Here is a 21,762-nt window from a genome sequence, read left to right on the forward strand (position 1 = left end):
TAGGGTGTTAGAAGGAAAAAGCTGTATAAAAAAAAGTGTCAATCAACTAGAAAATGAGAATGTGATCGGTGGTGTTGGTGGGGCTTCCCAGTTGTTTGTTTTTGGGTGAGAGACTGGGCAGTTCATAGGAAATGTATGCAGGCATGTGATGATGCAGTATTGGTCAGTAAGAAAAATCTGCATTACTGCATTAGTGGATATGTACAGTGCTGTGATGCAGACAGGTGGTGGTGTTAGGTGCATATGTGTGTGTGTGTGTGTGTGTGACAGTGGTTAGCTTTGGGGTTGTGGAATGAGTGCTTGTTTTGTGGGCCCGTCTAAATCAGTCCAGGGCTTCTTTTCTGTCCCAGTCCATCCCTGTAATCAGTCATTTTTCATTTGAGAGGCTGGTGTCCAATGTCACATTACAATCTAAGCTCATGTTTTCTGACTTACACTTTGTGTGAACATGTAAAGTGAATAGATGATAGCAACCTGGCAAAGAATCAAATCAATTTTGAACGGAAAATAATATTAAAATCGCTGTTTGTCCTGATTGTTTCCGATGCCACGATACCACAATGATGTTAGTCAATCTGAAAGTGTTTCTAAATGCCTACAAATCCACAATAATCCCATCTGAGGACTTTGCCATGCCAAGCAGTTAAAAGCAACTTAGAAGTTTCCATTTTTTCGTAACGCAGCAAGAAGAGGAGGAATTGCAGAATCAAAAGATTTGTACAATATTATGGCATGGGTGAGTATTCAAAAATATGACACTTCACATGCTGGTATGGCACTTTCTTGGTGGTTTTTGTGGGTTCCATTGGATTTCAGATACACTTGACACCTGTGGCAGTGATGAATTCAGCCCAAATTCCTGCCAAGTATGTCAATAGTGGAGCTTACAAGGACCTGCATAGGCACGTGCAAAACAAGAAAAATATCATTTGCACAGTTACACACAAAGCAGAAAGAAACAGAAATATGCAAAATGAGTTCATTTGAGAGCAGATGTTAAATGCTTGTAATAAGTTGGGGGATTTCATATCAGAGATCTTGTTCCAAGCATCCGTATCTCACACATTGCATCAGCTGTCCATGTAATAATAATTATTTCATTTCTGACACTGAAGTTGACACTGTGTCATTTTTTAAAGAAAAGGCAGTAGCTATAAATGACTCCTTTGCTAGAGCACACAAACGGGGCAAGGCAGTGTCAGGGCTGTACAAATTTCATACATAAGATGTTTAAATTTGCAGAAAAAGACAGCTTGATCTTTGCCAACGCTTTTCTTCATATTACAATTTCTACCCGGGTTCACACTTAGGTGAATTTTAATGTGTCCAATAGTGCACACGAGTAAAGAAATCGCTGATCTAAATTTTCTGTTCCCCTTAAGACAGAGTCATCCAGCAATCTGTGCCACAGACTAGTTATAATCCAGACTGAAGAACACACACAAGAGCTTTGTCTATAGATATGAATAGCATTTTGAATTCAAGTGGAAGTCGGTGTTAAGATGTGCATATTCAAAGATAATGAAGAAGAATAAGAGAAAAAAATAACCACGCTCATTTTCGTCTTTGATACATGAGTGTTTGCCTGGTGAAATACAGACCACAGTTTGATGTTTTGTGTTACAGAAAATATTAATGTCGCAGGCTGCACACAAAATGACATTAAAACTACTGGAAAATCATTGGATAATTGTGATCCATAATTACATAGTGTCAGTGAAAACATACACAGAGATATTTTGACAGTTTTTGCAGCCATTAGTTAAGATTGGAAATACAGTTTGAGAGGCTGAAATCACAAACCCACACTAGTGTTTACTCTATTGAACACAGCAAATACTGTTTCAAAGTTGCCACTAGGGGGCCTTTTCTCACACTTTGGTTTGAGAGACCAGTGCACCAGTTCAGTATGCAAACAAATTAGACACTATGAATATGGCTAACAGTGTGTATGATAAGTAAACAATTAATACAACAAACACAGCTGCCAGATGAATTAATATTTGGTCATCCTGAAAAAATCTGCAGTGTTTATATTCCTAGAACATCCAGAATAACTATGAATTCATAGTGCTGTAGTTGATTTTTTTCCCCCCTTCTGAAATGCACCGATTCAGCACATGAAATCAACTTCCACTTATTGTTATTGATTGTTATTGAAGTCTGTTTTATTCAGGCATGGCTTGCTTATAATAAAGACATGAAAAGCAAACATATGAACACAAATAATATGTGTAATATAAGCTGAACTCCTATTCATTTAGCTAGTAAATGGTCCTCATTGCCCCTTCTCTTATCTCTGAATAAAGCCAATCAGTGTTACTGGCTGAGCAGTCAAAGTAGAGAGCCAGGGAAGCACCTGGCCTTACAGGGCTATCTGATTAGAAGAGGTTGCAGGCCAGGCTAAGCCAGACCAGACCAAGCTATAGGCAGCGGCAGAGCCAGGGCGGATCTGGAGGAAAATGAACTAAACCAGGCTAATTCTATTGCACCATGGCCTCCCTTAGAGGCTTAGAGCAGGGAACAAGCAGCCTCGAATCAAAGCAATGCCACAGCATGGACACACAGGGCCTTATCAGGCGCAGGAGTCGAGGACACCTCTGTAAGCACACCAGCCGCTGCTTCAGCACTGTGCTCTCTGAAGCATGTATATAATAATTGAGCTGCATATATCTGTGCTGTCCCTGAGCTCCCAAATGTGTTTGCCAAAGCAAGTCCTGTAAAATGTTTTTATCTCAGAAAGATAGTAAGAATGTTCCGAGTGATGCATTAGAGGGGAAGCAATGGAGAGTGGTCTTTACGCACAGAGAAATAAAGGTTAGAGGCGGGGTTCGCTGTTTGGTGGTATTGTTGTGCTTTGATGCGTTTCCATCTGAAAAGGTATTTAGACACAGATGGCTCACAGATAGTTTTTGGGACTAAAATATTTTAAGAACATTTCTGGCATTCACAATAAAAAAGACTTACCGATACTGAGGTGTTAGAGACAGATTATCTAAAACCCTGCTGCTCTAAAATATTTGTACGTCCATCCCAGTAGGACTAACATCTCACATCCATACTGTGCTGCATACGCTGTACAAACATACAGAGGACAGGCTCTTCATGTGACGCTACCTTTGTGTGTTGGACAGCAGATAAAGTGGAAAGGAGTAAAAAAAAAAAAAAAAAAGAACAGGCTTAGCAGGTAATGCTTGCGGAATATGTAAAATATCATCATCAACCTTTATTTAAACAGGGAAGGTCAACTGAAAACATGCCCTGAATACACAAAGAAAGTAGAAACAATAAAAACAATAAAAGCACACAAATTTTAAAAAGCACACACAACACTCATAATAAATAAAAACAAGAACTAGAAAACACTGAATCCATAAAAAGCAATAAGCAACTCATTTAAAACACATATGCGCACACTGATCCCTACCAGACAACAAAGATTTAAATTACCTAAAATGAAATCCAAATTTAGCTTTCTTTGGCAAATTATTCCATGTATGTGGAGCGTCATACTCAAATGCCAGCCTCCCTGTGTTTGTGCTCACACGGTGATCTTCTAGGATTAAATAAAAGTGTGACCTAGTGCACTGTGCAGCAGATCTATATCTAAGTAGGCCTGAAAGATAGTCTGGGAGTTCCCCGGTGAGTCATTTGTAAACAAAAAGCATGCCAATGAATTCCATCCAACTTCCTCATATAATATGATGAGTTTTAAAATTATCCACAGTCATGAACCTGAGTGATAGGCTGCATCCAGAGGTTTCAGGGTGGAAGCACTAGAGGGCATATAAATTATATCACCATAATCCAAAATGGATAAAAAAAAAAAAAAAAAAAATTAAAAAAAAGGTGGATTGGAGAATTTGTTCTCTGTAATTAAAGGTAAAGCATGCCTTATTTCTATAAAAGAGTTTAGCCTTTCATCTAACCAGAAACCAAGATATTTGTAAGAGGAAGATCATTCAGTGCTTGCTGTATTGCACAAAAGTCAAGAGACAATTTGCCATCTTTTGAAAACAACAACCAGCTGCTACATACAGACCTCGCATGGCTTCCGTGCTCAGAGCCACCGCTGCATGGACATATTATCTCTGAATGCAAAGCCTCTCTCTCTCTCTCAAGGTCAGTGTGACGGAAGTGTTAACATGCAATTCAAAGTAGCTGAACAGAAAATCAGTTCTTTACATGTTAGTAAAGACAACCTACCAGTTTGAATATGTTTGAGGCAGAGGGCGAATGGGTGTCAGGGGGAGAAAAAAAACATTCAGGCGGCTAAGTTAAGGTGCTGGAGAAGGTGAGAAATTGGGAAAGGCGAGCAGATATAAGCCTGCAGTTCTAGTTGAGATACTCAGCACCATCCTGAGACGTGACCTGGTGTTGAACTTTACTCATTGTACACATTGGATATTTGTGGTCAGGGCTAACATTAGTCAATAAGCAGTTTAGAGACATTAAAAAAAACCTGCTGCCCGTGATGCCGACAGAAAAGACCGCTTGTGTACAATGTTATTTCTGAACGACTGTGAGGGCTGTTTCAAGATTGAAGGGTCAAAAGTTCTATTAGCCTGTTTTTGTTCATTTTGTAAAATACTTTTGTTCATGTTGTGGGCAAAGTGTAAACCGACGTGCGGATGCAGTGTTCTCTAAGTGCAGTCTTGGCAAGTGTAAGTGTGAACAATGCCAGGAGTTGAGTATAGAAACAAGCATGGGCCTTCTGTTGCTGGCACCTCGCTGATTTGGTGCATGTCGGGGGAATGCAAGTTACGAGAGAACGGGGTTTGAACATTTTGGACTGAGGGTTGCGCTAGAGGAAAGGTCATGAGGTCACCCAAGATAACGGGGATTGTCTTCTTGGAAAGCATGAATATGCTTTACAGTGGCAGTCCACCCAATAGATTTTGAGATAGCAGATTTGATATTTTGGCCCAAGGGTGGCACTAGTGGAAGGTTGATGGTGACACCAAAACTGATTCCCTGGGAAGCATGAAAACACTCATCAAATTACTTGGGCAGCTGCCCATTACATCTAGAAAGATGTTGTATACAAGTCAAATGTTTGACTTGAGGGTGATTAAGACAAATCTTACTTTGGGGAGCATGAAGGCGTTTACCAAACATCATGGCAATCCATTACATTCACATCATGGCATCGTGTGTAAAAAGTTGATAGTTTGGCCTGAAGGTGGGACTAGAGGCTCATCAGACCCAACTTCACCCAAACTGACATGCTGCATCCTCTGGGCAGCATTAATGTTGCTTTGGAGTTAAGTGTTGAACAGGCGGACGGCCTCACTGTGGCCGAGGAGAGGTTCTAGTGTGACAGAATTTACTGCTCAGCCTCTTAGTGGGGTCATTTGCCTAATTCAAGGAGGTGCTCAATTTATGACCCCAAAGAAGAATAGATGAAATGCGCAGAAATAAGTTCTGCTGTGCAACTGTTTGGAACTTATTTGCATACAAAGAGGAGTATGGGTATTGAGCATTGCAGCTAAGATGTCTATTTATTATCTCCATCAGAAGGCAGCCTGGAGGGAATCATTTGTTGGGTTGTGTGTGTGTGTGTGTGTGTGTGTGTGTGTGTGTGCGCGTGTGCGTGTGTATCTGTCCACAGCTAATCTCACAAACTACTGGGTCTATCAGCTTACTATTTTTTGGGCACAGTCATGACTGTATGACAAAGAACCTCTCTTCATTCATTTTCTAGCTCGCTCGGCCACCACTGCTCTCTCTCTCTCTCTCTCTCTCTCCTCTCTCTCTGTCTTGTCTGAAGCCAGAGCTGACTTGACTGTGGTTTTTAAGAACATTAGGGAAGGCAGGTCGACCAGACTCCAACCAAAATGGTTGCACAGCAAACCTATTTCTTTTTGGGAAGTGCCAGTTAATATTTGACTTGGATGCATTCGGGTCTGCCTTGAAGGCAGCACATCCACAGACTTCCAAATCCTTTTCATTAGGAAGATTTTTTAGCTTGAGCACTGCATATTAAAAGCTTTTTTTTTCTTCCATATTTCCTGTTTAATCAACTTGGGCGCTGCGCAAAAGTCTTATAATGGCAGGGAAAACACTGGCTTTTCTGCCTGCGTGCGTGTGTATCTGTCTGCAGCTACTCACAAACTACTGGGCCTTTCAGCCTAATATTTTTTTGTGCACAGTTATGACTGCATGATCAATAACATCTTGTTGGCTGCCATGATTCAGAGCCTTTGAAAACGTGTTTTATGCCACAGTTTAGTGCTAACTCCTCAGCTGGTTTTCACATAAGTCTGAGAAGGGGAGATACGCCTGGTGGTGAGCTGCACTGAGTCCACTCTTCTAGTCTATAAATATATTGTACCAGATATGCCTAAAAGCTAATTTTTATCTTGGCATGAGGCCATGGTACACAATATGGAGGCAGTGCAGAAAAACATATTCAAGCACTAAAAATGCAATTACGTCAAAGGGCAACAACGTATACACAACATATACATCAAACAGTGCAACATAAATATTACTACTGATATAAGACAAGACTGACTTTCTTTCAGGTTTAATTTTTTTAAACCAGATTTAAAGCTTTTAACCATCAACTCTTTGATAGTGACTGTCTGGGTGTTCCGTAATTTGGCAGCTTTGACTGAAAAAGTTGGGGAAAAAATTAATTTGTGTATCAAAATTTGATGTAACAGGCCTTTCTTACTTGGGATCTTGTTTTGAGGATCTTGCACTATGCCACAAACAGTAGGGTAAGGCCATGAAAAATCCTTTACAGTAGACAGAAAACGGCCACACACAGGAAATTTTCAGTTGCAGTGGTGATGGGATTTTGTTTTTTGTTTTGTTCTCCAGAGCTTTGAGTGTCTGTTTATGAGGTGGTTGCACAGTCGTGTAGCTTGTCTGCGTGACGATTTATAGTCTAAATTTTCACCGTAATTCAAATTTCAGTGTCTATCACCTGTGTTTCCTCTGCATTCATTTAGCAGCGGTGTGCCAAAACAGCAATCACATTATCATCAGTGCAAGAGAAAATGTGAAATTAAAACAAATATTGTAAATTAGTCTATCATCTGAAACTATAATATAATTAGTCCTAATCTTTAAGAAGAAAAAAAATTACATTTTAGAACCGCAGCAAGAAACTTAACGTTGACCCAAACAGTGTAGATGTGAGAAAAAAAGTATAATTTTTGGCAAAAGTGCCAGAGCTGCATAAAAGTACAGAACTGACTTGATTTGCACAAAATTATCTTTCCACACTCAAACAAAGTTGCATTTGCCTCCAGGTTTAGAGGGGTAATGTGTCTCACTGAGAAAATGTGTAGCTTTTATTTTTTGACTGATGTAAGTGAAATAAATAAATTAATCAATCAAATAATAAACAAACAAACAAAAAAAAAATCAGTGTAACGGCAGCCCTTCTTTTTCATGCGTTGGATGACAGAGGTGTTAACCACCTGTCTCTACTGAGTGCCACATGCATGTGAGCATATGAAGGTCCTGTTCTGTCAGAAATGAATTTGTTTCAATTCATCCCTTCATTCATTCCCTGCTGACATAGTTGCCTGTCTTCCAGTATGTGCCACCTGTTAACCACGCCCCGTTACAAGGCAGTGTGAAGGCTGTGTGTGATACTGTACAGTAGGTTTGGTGTGTGAGTGAGCCATTTGTTTAACAGCTCAACGGCTATGAGCACTGCTTCTTCCCTCGACACATGTAGAAATGACAGCAGACTGTAACTGTGCCGTGCACACCAAGACAAGAGTGGCAGGGATTCATATATCCATAATTTAACTGTAATCATTTGGCTCAGTAGCCTACAAAATGCAATCCCACCTGGATCCAGTGACACCGAAACCTTTTCATATGACCATGCCGTATTTTCTGAATTCCATCTATTACATGTGTGATCTACATGAAGCTCTGATGCAATGCATTGGGCTATTTTGCAGGTTGCTATTTATGCTGGGATCTGTTGGTGAGGTCTCTGGGCACTCGAAGCTTATGTTTAACAAGTAGCTTTGAAACAGTGTCAGCTGATGAATCACCACTGTGACTTCTAAGGTGCCGAGCTGGTGCTACATAGTACTGCATTCATCTTTGGAGAAAAACAGGGATTGCTCTCTGCAGAGGTCTTTGTTGCATTTGCATAGATACAGCTGCCTTTTGATGATTAATAATTTGTTATTGAGGGAACAGGCAACACCCAGGAGAATAGAGAGGGTGATAAGATAAGAGCTGCTTTGAAAGGAGCCACTACTAAAATATACCATGCGGAGCATATCCAAGATTATAGAATTAAGAGGAGAGAGACAAATGAAACAAAATGAAATGTAATGCAAAATGAAATGTCATTGAAAGGCAATCCTGGGCTGTAAGGGGAAAAAAAGGACTTGAATCATGCACCTCTCTGTGTTTCTCTCTCAGCTGAACATGCACAGACAGGTGTTACAGGTGCTGATGGATGTCCTCAGAAAGGTAGTCGTTCATCTTCATAGATCCCTGTCTCTTGAAGGATTGGTGTCAAAACACGGGCTTCTAATGGGTGACTTGTTCAGACAGGACCAACCACAGTTCTGTCTCTAACTGGTCTACGTGTCTATAACTGTTTGAACTCTCAGTTGTGGTAGTCATGTCTGCCCAAATGTGCTTTCCACAAGGTTTTGGTGCAATGATAAGGGCCAAAGAAAGCTAATGTTGTTTCTTTTGTCCAGTTTAATTGAATTTGATTTGATAGCAATCTGATTTGTTACGAAGGCCACATGAAACCACATAATTTGTGTGTCCTTTATCTGAACTGGTGTCTTATTACATAAACGTTGCACTTAACATTGAAATAATTGTTGTTACATGAAAATGAGAAAAATCACATAGCTTTGCGTTTGGCATTGAATGCTGAAGAGCAGAGTACAGTCGTCCAACTTCACTTTACCTTTTTATTTGCAAAATAGAGATTATCCAGCTTTCGGCCTGACATAAAAGTCAACAAGTGGCATGAATCAATAGTGTACATCAGAGTTAATATGATCAAACTGATGTCAGATATACACTACTCACAAAAAGTTAGGGATATTTGGCTTTTGGGTGAAATTTATGGAAAATATAAAAAGTTCACGCTACAGTGATATTATATCATGAAAGTAGGGCATTTAAGTAGAAGCATACACTGGTGATTTCCTCATCTCAAACAATTTCTTGAAACAAAAGCCAACAACAGTGGTGGATATACCACAACAAAAAATGTCAGTGTCAATAACTTGTCATGTGCCCTTGAGCATCAATTACAGCTTGACAACGACGTCTCATGCTGTTCACAAGTCGACTTATTGTCTGCTGAGGCATGGCATCCCACTCTTCTTGAAGGGTGGCCCTCAGGACATTGAGGTTCTGGGGTACAGAGCTCCGAGCCTCTACACGGCCACTCAGCTGATCCCATAGGTTTTCTGTGGGATGCAGTTCTGGAGAAAGTGCAGGCCACTCCATCTGAGGTACCCCAGTCTCCAGCAGCCGTTCCCTAATGATACGACCTCGATGAGCTGGAGCATCAAACACCTGATGTGAATTTTGCTGTTAAACTCCTTGTTAGAGAACAGCAACTGAAACATTGAACAGTTGGACATGTGCATTCAAAAGTTTACAGAAGGTCACATTAAGTTCACCTGTAAAGGTTATAATGCATTTTAGGTTCATCCTGAAATTTCACCCGAAAGCCGAATATCCCTAACTTTTTGTGAGTAGTGTATGTTGAGAGGCTTGTATTAAGGGACTAGGAAAATAAATTAAATTAATGGTTTCCTGAAAATATAATATCTGTTAATACTGGTGTATATTTGTCTTATAATAACTAGTTGGAGTCAATAGATTGCCCTCTTCATTCAGCACTGCATCCCTGGGAAGGCTGATGATAATACACTAATTCTTCACCAAGTTTCTTTATTTAAAGGCCTGGTTCTGGTCGTAACAAAAGAATTCCCCTCCTCTCCCCATTTGAATTCGGCGTGTCCTGTGAAGTCACATGCTGCCTTCGCGGGTAGTCGGAAATATTGTACTTCAAATATCATTTGAACGCATATCTGATTGGCCCACCTCAGGTTTGACTCGGAGGGGGTGTGTCTTGAGAGAAAATGACAGTCACAAAGAAAACTGTGGCAACAGTTGGCATGTTATCGTTGGGACTTCTGAATATTTCACATTGCTGTGCATTATGATATGTTAGAATAGGCCTACAATACAATAAAGCTTTAGTGTTCAGCAAGGTGGAAATTTGTCTTTGACCACACCAAACACTGAAGCAGTAGCAAACACACAGTATAGAACTTTAATGGTGTTAAGAATGTGTAGTAAATAACATTTATGACAGTATACCTATATAATAAATAAATAAATAAATAAATAAAATATTTTGATGGTGTAGCCTACAATAGGAAAAAAAACAGCAAAATGAGGAAAAGGAGTAATGAATAAAGCTAAAAAAAAATAATAAAATGATAAAAATACAGTTACTTAATTTTTCGTTTAATTTTTCTTAACTATTGCACAAAGTATGTGCAGGCTGGTTTAAAAAACTAAAAAAAAAAAAAGAAGAAAAAGAAAAACAACAACAACAAAAAATAATAGCATAAAATGAAGTAAAATAAAATACTACTTTAGTCAGGATCCACTGTTGCTGTGACGTTATTTCCAAAAAAAAAAAAAAAAAAAAAAAAGCCGCTTGGGCATGTAACAAGTGAAAGCAGCACATGTGCGAAAGCGTAAAGTACGAGCTCTGGCGGGGCCGTGAAGGCGGCGACACGGGAGCTTTTTTTTGCCCCTTGTCCCCGCTGTCCAGGCTGGCTGCTGGGTTCGGGATGACGCCACCTTTCGCTCCGCCCCGACGCAAACTCGCTCTTTGCGTTCATTTCATTCCTCTTCTCATTCCGAGCATTCTTCGCATCTCTGTCAGTCCGCTAGCGATTTACCTACACCTTCCTGGCTGGTCCAGAAACACTAGAATAACTTGACATAGTTTAAAAAAACAAAATCAACAACATCACATTTCAAATAAGGGTTGATTTTTTAATTTTTTTTTTTTTTACATGAAATATCAATAACGGAGGTGTTTCAGGTAAGTTTCAATGTAGTTAATGATATGCAAACTGATAGCAGACTTCTGTTCTGTTCTGCTGGGGTCTAGTTTTATTCTTTGGAAAATATTGGGCAATTAAAATGCTTAGTTTATCCAGGTGTGTGCAGTGTAGCCCACAGCGATAAATGTGTATTTTCCATCGCTGAAATAGATGGCCGATTCTTGTCGCTGTTGCAACAGGGTGCTCACTTTGTCCACTCAGTGTTGTAGCCTATTGCACTGACATAGCACGAAAATCTTTGACATTTTTTACATTTTTTGAGAAGAAGCCTGACCATACGCCCCTGTATAAGCCATATAATGCAGTGTGCCCTGTGCCAGAATCTCAGAAACTCCCAGTGGGATTCAGGATATACTGAACCGTAATAAATATTACAGGAATAACAATTTTTTGGACAAGATGACGGTTAAAAACGTTGCTGTTTTCCTCTTCGTAGTTGGCTCAGCCGGGAGTTGGAGCTTTCACCGGAGCATTTTCGGACCACCTCGACAACATTGTGTTGAAAGACTTGTTGCTTCAACACATTTGAAGGAGCAATTTTTTAATTCGTCGTCGAAGTTTTGTGTAAGTATGTTTTTATCTCTCTCTCTTTCTGGTTGTTATTTATCAACTCTAAAGCTACAGCGCTCCGTCAAAGGTTAGCCAAAACTCCTTTATTGTTTAGTGTTGCGGGCTGGTTTAAATCTGTTTAAAGTATTCATCTTGAACCTGTCCAAAACCTATGGCGACAAACAATGCAGCAAAACATTTCTGGGTCCGTGGCTGGCACATTGCTTCGGGATTTTTTTCTTCCACAAATAATTATGTTATCAAGGCCTAGTCCTGTCTCAACTGAAGACGATGGATATCGACCCAGCGTTGAGGAAGAAAAGTAGCCTCCAATTGATTTTAGCGATTCCCTCGTTTTTGAAACACACAAGGCCAATGTTATGGGAAGTGTAAGCAACAGTGTGAGGGAAAACGCCGATGTATAAGCACACGTATAGCAGCTTTAAGCGAGTTTATGGTGCTTTTATTTGGGATTTCCTTTATTGTTTTCCACATCCGTCTGTTTTTTTTTTTTTTTTTTTTTTTTTTTTCGGGAAATGCCTGGTCAGCTAAAACTGAAGTAGCCCTGATCGTACGGGGGTAGGCCAGCTGTGGCAGCCATCGGTGTGTCACACAAAGTTTTTTACCTCAGCTCAGTTTCCCATTTCCCAGTTTCTCCATCAGTCTGGAGTTTGGAAATATTGCGCCATGGATATGCATGTGAAGGGTGAGGATCAGGCCGAAAAGCCCTTACTAGCTTGTGAACCGGGAATATGGACCCAAGCGTGGAAAGTGCATCTTTTGTTGGGGTTTGCACTTTGGCTTGTGACTGAAAATTTGCAGCTTATATGCTTGGATTCCCAGACTTGCCAGTTAGATCACCAGGCTGTAGCTTATGCTGTTTTGATCATTTGTTACTCAAGTCAAGGCTTTTTAACATTCTTATTATTTCAGCTTTCCTAATGACTATAAGTCAGTCTTCTTATCACTTGATTTATTACACTTTCCTGTCTCCAGTTAGTGCAGGCCAGTGAAGCTGACCTGTATTCTTGTCAGATTTCTAAATTGCTGATCTTTGGGTGTCATTGCTTCAATCATATTTCATTACCAGCTTGAGGAGAATGACTAATTGCCCGGTAAATAAATTGAATTCAGTGACAGTTGGTGTTCACTCCGCCCAGCAGGAGAAGTGACTCAACTAAACTGAGTGATATGAAAAAGAGAAAAAAAGGAAATGACCCGCAGATACTTAAAAAGAAGGTGCTTGGACTAAATTCACTTTTCATCTCTATTAATACAAGTTGTTGGCTGCATTTTTATGAGAAAGATGCTGGCTATTATATGGATTAACTAAGAGTTTTTAAAACAAACTCCCTCATAATTTCACAATGTAAAAGACATCCTTTATTGCTGTTCATTATTGTTCAACATTTTAATGTAGCCCTATAGAAAAAGAGCATGACACTGTTTTTTGTCTGTTCCTCTAAAATGGTGATTATCCTTTACAATGAACAGGTTGACTTCAGTCAGACATAACTAACTGCAGACTTGTCACAATGTTAAGAAGTAAATCTACTTGCCGGGGTGAAAAAAAAAAAAAATATGGGTAGAAATAGATGCTTTGTTTTCAGCTTATGCAACTAGTGGACCTGTTGGATGGCAGCCTGCATAACATTTTCAAGTGCCAGAATAGGATGTTGTTGTCTTTGTTTGACCTTATGAGGCTCTACTTTTGAGAGTGGGATTACGAGTTCCCACGTGTCCATCAAAACCTTTGCTTAATCACAGATATGGAAATGTTGACAAATCTGATCAGATTCTTAACTTTGACTGGAGTGTATTTGAGACACTGAGGCGCAGACATGTACAAGGTTTTCATAACTGTGACTACAGTTGTAGTTTGTATGTTATTATGTTAACTTGTATTTTTTCTGTCTAAATCAAATGAATTACTGGGGCATAAGATATAAATCAACTCTTTACACCAACTTATGAAATGTGCTTTTAAAATAAACGTAATGTATTATGTAAATCAATGAATTCCAGCCAGATACCGAAGCTTATCTGAAAGATAAGGGATTGTGCTGTTTTGAACATACTAGCTTCTCTAATAATATTTAGACTACATAACAGTGTAATTGTAAATTCAGACAGTGTATGTCCCTGTAGCTTTTCTGTTATTTATATGTTTTTTTTTTATGTTTTTTTTTTTTTTTCCCCTTACCAGCCTTGTTGAGGGTTCCTGGCAGCGGTAAAGAAAAATGTGGTCTTGCAGTTGTGAAATGTGGACAGGATAATGTGACTTGCTGAGGTGCTGAATGCATTGTGTTTCTTCCTGGAGCAAAGTGAGACTCGTCTTTTCTCCAGCTGGCCATATTCACAGTGTATAATGGCTCTTGCCTTGCAGAGAACAATGTTGTCAAATTCACAACCCCTTTGCTTGTTTTCTACGCCCGTATCGCAACAGTGCAAATATAAATGTTCGCTATTGTTTTTTACAAGGCAAAAATTTCTTGCTATCTGTCATTAGTCAGACTTGCTTGAATCTAGACTATAGAGTTGTCATGCCCGCAGTTGTTATTATAGGGCGCGTGAATACTTCAGATCTCTCTCATCAATACCATAGGCTTTTAAAATGCTTCATTTAAAGGTGGCTGCTGTATTTGTGCGTAGAGGTGGAATTTCAGTTTTGACAATGTTAATGCATAAAAGAGACTAAATGACCAGGTTTTCTTTAGAACACAAAGTGGTGCAATTATTGCATCTACCAAGTTGTGAGTGTAGTGATGAGTGTTAAAACAGATCTATTTTGAAACTGGCTGCCGCAACATCCTGCATTGATAAGAATTAGGGATTTTTGATTGCACTTATTGATGCTGAAGTGTCAGGATGACGACCCATCGTCTCAGAAAATAAATCCAGACTAGTGCTGTAATGAGTCAATCTGAGAGCCTGTAGTGATTCATTTGATCACCATTAGAACATATTAAAGTATAACCTCTACATACCTGACCGGTTTGACGCAGAGCACATTATGAGATGTGCAAGAAGCAAGACTAAGAGATGAAGATGCAGGTTGTGTAGCCTATTAATGCTGGCTTGCAAGAGTGAAAATCTGACTTGTGAGTGTAAGCACTTGTGTACTCTGTGCTCCCTGCAACAGGTGAGAGACAACAACTCTCACCTGCTGAGTGATCTTCTGAGCAGAGACGGGGTCTTGCCTGTAAATACACAGGCTGGCCTTAGGATTGCTGTCATTTTGTGGTGAGGCAAAGATTTAAACATTCAGTGGCTAAGACAAGTGTATGCTCACAGTACAAGAGAAGAAGAAAATAAACTATTTACAGAGCCTGTCAGATATAAATCTTTGCCAGTTTAACTATTGCTCCAACGGTTAAGAAAGACTGAAATAATCACCACTTAGGACACAGCTTAGTGGTGTCTTTTATATATACTTTGATCTCATATAACACAGTAAATATGTAGGATGCCCACATCCAAACTAACACACTTGATTCATAAAAGAATAACATACTGTAGAGAAGTAATAATGTAAAATTGCTCATTGTAATCTCACATTAACAATATTTTAATTGTACCACTAGTAATGTTTCATTGATGTTTTTTTTTAGAGATCAGGCATTATCTGTATTTTACTTTTTTATGTGAAACGGGTTAGGCTTAAATTTAATTTACATTTTTAAATGTTACAATAAAGGAATCATAATTCAGCCAGAATTTGTTTAGTTGTCACCTAATGCGTGCCTAGATCAACAGACATGTTAGGCAGCTTCAGAATGAGAAAAAAGAAAAGAAAAAACACATCTCCAGCTCTATGTTTTGGTTTTTTTGCTGGGGGGGGTTAGCTCTGTTAACACTTGGATTAACTGTTGAGTCTTTGACTAGATGTTTTCATGGCTCTGCTGTTTTGTTCTGTTTTGTTGGTCAGAGATTGAGCTTTTCTTGTTCCCCATGTCTACATTTGTTGCCCTCTCAATGGAGGTATGGAGGGGAAACAGATGTTAGAAATAAAGGCATTATCTGACTCAGTGTACAATTGTGCTGCATCTAAGAAATACTCCCCTTTTTCCTTGTGTGGTTAGAGTCTGTGAAATTCCTCGTGGGAATGTGAAGGCACAATGTATTCCACAGTTGAATTAAAATGATAATATGCAGTCCTCTTTTTTTGTTACAAATGCATGGGTTTGTAAAAGATGTGTGATCTGTAATTTAATCTGGACACAGGGTCATTAATTGCGTAATTAGATGTGACATTTCGCAGGGGTAGACGCACATCAAAACATCAGTGTTTTCCACGGTCAAAGCATGCTTTAAAAGAGGACACTCCTGCAGGCTTCCAGACTGTGTGTGCCCTGAGGTAAACCCTAGTCTAGAAAGGGAATTTTAGAGTACGGGCTGCCGCTCAGCAGTTAGAGCAAGGCCCCAGTGAGGCCAGTGGAGAGTGCCACCAAAAAGGAAAAGCTGGCTCAAAGCCACTGACGTCATCTAAGTAAATCTGCCTCAGTACTGCAGTCATAAAATGACTGCCAGCTACTGAGCGCACTTTGGCCTTGTCAACCACCGTAGAAAGAGCAACACCATTTTTTCTCCATATGCATAATTATAGAAAACAAGTTATGTATATCAAGTTTTACCCCTTGGTCCTAAAGAAATTAGAGATGTGACCATTTCAGAATAGAATCTCTCTGGTACTAAGTTTTACAGAAAGCACAAAATGTTAGAGCCTCTCTGCCCCTTTGAAGTCTTATAATGTAATGAAACCCCTGAATCAGCACGCTATTATTATAGCCTTATAATTCATACCATAAGTCAGTCTCAGTCTGTTTCACAGGCAAAAAAAAAAATCTAGAGGAAAACAACATTTTAATCACTCATTATAGCAGTCATTCAGAAGTTATTGGGACACTGTGACATGCTGTTTGTCTACCTTCCATTTTGCCACAATTCTTATTTGTATAAAAAGACAAATAAATGAGCTGCCTCGTGATCAGACACAGATGAAAAGCAATATATAATCCATGAATCATTAGATGAGTCAGTTTCTGAAACCACTATAAACATAAAGTTCTTGGCCACAGTGAAAGCAGGAAATCCAGGCTTCAACAACTTCCTTTCCCAGTGCTGGCCTTAGTAGCGGTAGTGGTTTAGAGTGCTCAGCTTCCCACTAGCGAAAGGAAGATGTACGCCCATGGAACAAAGGCACACAGTCACTTCATTTACTGAAACTGTTTATAATTTGTGGCCTGTATTCAAATGTGGGTTAGCCAGTCTCTCTGGCACCGAATTCCCCAGTCATTGCTTGTAATAAATCCCCAAAAGACCTTTCATCAATGGCTGCTGTATTGTTATCATGGCCGACACAGATCAGGCAGCCTCTCTCTGCCCTGAAGGTGCCCTGGATTCAGCGGAGGCACAGATCCACTGGAGGGTTTGCTCCCAACATTAATATGCAGGCTGTGCCCAGTGAATTAGTTTGGAATCCTAGCTGGGACACAGCAATGCAGAGCTTTATTTTCTTTTTTTTTTACTAAATTGTTCTCTCCATGTGTATAATAGGCCTGTAATAGTAGGCATTTTCAGCCAGGAATATATGTGTGTTATACGATGACATGTAAGCCTTACTGCTATCAATGAGCAGTACATCCTTCGCTGGCCCCCCTTGTTTTTTTGGGCATATCTTTATCAGGCGAAACACTGATTATGATCTATTTTCTTCCAGAGCTTCAAGCCTCCAAATATTTGGACCAGTTGTTTTTACTGGTGGTATAGTTGGCCTGTCTTGCTATTATATATAGAGGCAGTTAATTTAATTAAGATCATTGACTTTTCAAAGTAGTCTGAGTCTGGATAAAATAAATAAATTAACAAATAAACAAATAACAAATAAATAAATAAATAAATAAAGTTAAACAACTACAGAAACTTTGGAGCAATATTGTACACATTGAGAGCTGTGATGTTTAGACATAATGTCCAAAGTATTATAAACTATAAATTGCTCACCTACAGACAATGTGCTACAGACAAATATGCCCTGGACCTTTTCTGTTTTGTTCCTCCCATCAGCTGAAATGTGTAAAACTCAAATCTCAAATATAGTAGGCCACATAATATGAAATTACTTTTCTGGTTTGCCTTCAGTTGGTAAATGCATTGATCTCAGAAACTGAGTTTTTTTTTTTTTTTTTTTTTTGCTGATCCAGAAATCATTGAAATGGGCAACTCATTGTTAATTTCCTGCAGGATCTTTGTGTCCTCTCATCCATTTGTCCTGCTCGCAGATGGGGGGTCTGTGTACACAAGGTTCCATTTGGCCACACGAGAGGAGCTTTTGGTAAAATTTGTCAGACTACATCAAGCACAAGATTTTACAGTTGGCTTTAATTGGACTTTGATCATGCCAGTGAATTAATATCTATTTAATAAGATCTCATAGTGTGGGCTGTCATTGTGGATGGGGGTGTTTTCCTAGGTGAAAGTCAGAGTTTTTTAATTCATTCACACATACTTGTCCTCTTTTTACCCGTAGACATAATAAGGATCTGTCAGCAATATGATTATAGATTTCCTGTGCATGTAAAGACAGCTTGCAGATTAGGCTAGCCCATGTAAAATTGCTGAAAACATGTTGGGCGCATGATGTCTCCAGACATACTTTTTGAAGTGTCAATTAACAGGATTAGTCTGTCAGTTGATTCTTGAGAATGATTAATTGATAGACTACTGCATTTGGTAATCTATAATGGAAGAAATGGAGATGCACTGAAAAGGGCCCCAAAATCCACTAGTGTGTTTGAACTATGCGTTGAGTAGGAAGGATCTGATAGCTTTCAGTTGAATTGATACATGGATTGATATAAGAAGTATAAGAATTTTAGTTGAAATAGTAAGTCTGTTCAGAAATAATTGTATTGATATCTACGTGTAATATCTATAATGATGTGTAATATGTCAATATCTACCTGTCATGCAGGGTTTATCAGGAATTTTGCTCCTTAAAATACCCTTTCTGTGTCGCATGTGCCACGTATGCCACATGTGCCCAGACTGGATGTTAGGTACTAATTAACAGAGTAAAACCTTAAGATAATCGTGGTCACAATTGCAAACAAATTATTATCCATAAATAAATTGCAATTGCAATAAAGAAATTGCTGCTAGCACCTCTGAGGCAGCTGCTTTATGGCAGATGGATTTCCAGTCTGATATGCAGGACTTACATGAGAAGGAAAAAGGATAGGAAAAGATGACTGATGAGACAGAAAGCAAAGGCAGGAAGGATGAGTAGGGGACAGGGAAAAAAGAGAGGAGAGTTAGTGTGGATTGGCAGAGCCAAATGCAAATGGTGGCCTTCATGCTCATCACTGTGATTTGTTTTTTCATGCCCATCCACACGCGTCCTGAATGAGCCAACGGCCAGCCCTCAGCCTGCTCTGCTCTCATAACTGTCAGGAGATCCTTTATCTGACGGACCTTTATTTACAGCTTTAATTTCCTGAGCTTTATGTGTTCCGCTTTTGCACCACACCAGAGTGACATGGGTGTACGCAGTCTGGAATGCACTGCAAATTTTTGAAAAGGAAAATGTCCTCTGAGATCTCATTACATTTCATGTTTGGATAGCAAATGGTATTTTATTTTTAGAAATTTTGTTGTTATTCACCCAAGGACAGGATTCTATCAGCAGAATGAGAGATTTTGTCTCTTAGATTTATAGTCAGTTTTACGTCTGATGTTGTGAATGGAAGGCCTTCAGCGATGCCTGTTTTCTGGGCTCGCGGCATATCTGATGTGTAGGTCATGTTGCTGCTACCTGTCTCCTAGTCCAAGGCAGGTAGAGAGGGCTGCTTTGACAGCACCTGTAAATCAATCCCATTCACTGGCAAACAAAGATTGATCCCACAGTGGCCTGATGGTTGCTGGGTGGTGGGATCCAGGCCACAGATTTGAGTGGGATGATATCAGACGGACTCACTGCACCTAAGCCCGCTGGTTTAAAGAGGCATGAAATAAACACTAGGCCACTGCCAATAACAGAGGGGGCATTAGCAAGCTTTCTAGCAACTCCAGTGGACCTTTGGAAATTGATATTGAAAAGTGTGTTCATTCATTCATCAGTACTCCACACCCTGTAGATTTATTCATGAAACCAAGAGGAAAATCCAATACGAAATAGATCAGTGGCTTTGCCTTGTTTGTCTTCTGTAGTTTAGTGGTACAGACCATTTGGAAATACTTCTATTATGAGTATGGTAATCAGAATAATCCCTGTACTCCATTCCCAGTTTCCTGACTTTGTTTGCGTTGCAGTATGTTAGGTATGTTTCCCAAAAATGTTTTTAGTGAAGACTGACGTTCGCTTCATCACTCCACGTCTTTTCAAGATTTTAATTTATTTTAAATATTCACTGCATATCCTGAACCTTTCCCTGAGTGGGTCTGCTGTTGAAATAAAAATCGAAAAATATCTTCACAGATATTGCCTGATTTTATTTTTGGGGTATTATCCTTACCCAGAAACTATCTGGAGGTCTTAAAATTAAGATGTGCTATCTTCGCTTCCTTTTATAAACTCACTACTCCAGAGATAATTAATTTGTTATAATGGCATAAACTAAATGGAATTTCATTAATGTCGTCCATTGTGAATTCGCATAATTGGTTACATACTGCTCGAAGTCGAATACCTTTGACATTGCTGTAATAATTATGCATAGGCCAAGATATGTCTTTACAACATGGTGAAAACATTGAGTTTTGTAATCACATGGTAATTACAGTTTTCCACAGCATGGCCTTAACTACTGTGGGCCATTATGGGGTGCACAAAAGTCATTTACAGAATCATTATTGCACCCTCTGAGATAACGGCACAAAAGAACTCCACATGGAAAATTACATTTGAGACCTCTCATCTGCTATTTCATTACCTTGCTCTGTCTGATGGGTGAAATGGGTTCTCTCTTAATTTAAGGAGCTGGATTCCAGCTTGGCGAGCGGTTTATGTAATCTGAAGATAAGCGTAATTTCCCATAATGCCATGTCACAGCTACCACCCTGCCTAGCTACCACATTCACTTGTTGCATTGGAGGCCATCTCCACCACACATCTCACAAATAAGGCCATTTCCATGGTGTGCACCCTGCAAAGACAGGAGTATGCAATTATCTGTAAGCCTCAAGTGTTTCTACAGGTGACATTCATACCTTCCTCTGGCTGTCATAATTAGTCCACAGATTCTGAGGCACTTAGAGACCAACTCAATAGACGACTCAGCCCGGTTATTCACACATCGCAGAAGCAGCCGCCTGATGCCAAAGTATGCAAAGAAACCAGTGTACAGAGGTTGTATAAGACTCTGTGTCTGTTATTAATGCATGTCTGACCGCAAGTCAGCAAACACCTCTCTGAATGATGTAGAAAAATTCATCAGATGATAAGGTTAGTAGTTAATTAATACATCAACTTACTAGGTCAAAGCACTGATAATCGATATTGGTATTTTAGAGAAATCCCACACTGGGCTGCTCATAGCTGTCATCGTATAAACAATGATTTATTTCTGACCTTGTAGAATCTAGGAAGAAGAAAGAAATTAAAGAAAAAGATGTTGGGGTGATTGTCAACAGTCCACACAGTCCACTCAGAATAAAATATCTATGATCTTTAGTTTCAAAAGTGTAGCATATGGAGCACAAAGTATAGTGTCTACTAGGTATCAGACGGTGAATGTTAATTTTATTTTGGCATTACAGTAAAGAGCAGTGTAACAAAAGCTTTTACATATATAGTATGTGTTTAAGAATATAGGATATGTGTCAGGTTATTTACATGCAGATTCGTTCACAGAGAGGTGCAGCAAGTTCAGATGGCTCGCTTTGTTCAGAAAGTATATTTTATAGGAAATTTAGGAAGCTCTTGGAAAGATTTGAAGCTTTCAAAAACTATGACTTAATATATTGTACCAATAAAAAGCAACAGATATTTAACAGTAATGCATTATTAGATAGGACGAAACTTGATTGTTCAAAATGTAATGTATACTTAGCTTTTATATAACCTTTTTGTTAAGAATTCAAAGTTGCTATTTTTACTACTGTATAAATTATT

At 39.2% G+C, this 21,762-nt stretch overlaps 1 protein-coding gene across 11 annotated transcripts in view; it reads left to right on the forward strand.

Moving 5' to 3' along the window:
• The first annotated feature begins 10,899 nt into the window (after nt 1-10,899).
• Nucleotides 10,900-21,762, forward strand: part of tead1b (TEA domain family member 1b) — a 61,290-nt gene continuing 50,427 nt past the window's right edge. For 6 of the 11 annotated variants that reach the window (XM_030081827.1, XM_030081845.1, XM_030081854.1 and 3 more), the window contains exons 1-2: nt 10,900-11,080; nt 11,539-11,666. The gene's annotated coding sequence lies outside the window, so the exon portion shown is untranslated. Of the gene's footprint in view, nt 11,081-11,538; nt 11,667-21,762 lie in introns of those variants that run through there. The other 5 variants (XM_030081888.1, XM_030081906.1, XM_030081897.1 and 2 more) reach the window with 2 other exon arrangements.

This window comes from Myripristis murdjan, chromosome 3 (genome assembly GCF_902150065.1).
Source record: "Myripristis murdjan chromosome 3, fMyrMur1.1, whole genome shotgun sequence".
NCBI lineage: Eukaryota > Metazoa > Chordata > Actinopteri > Holocentriformes > Holocentridae > Myripristis > Myripristis murdjan.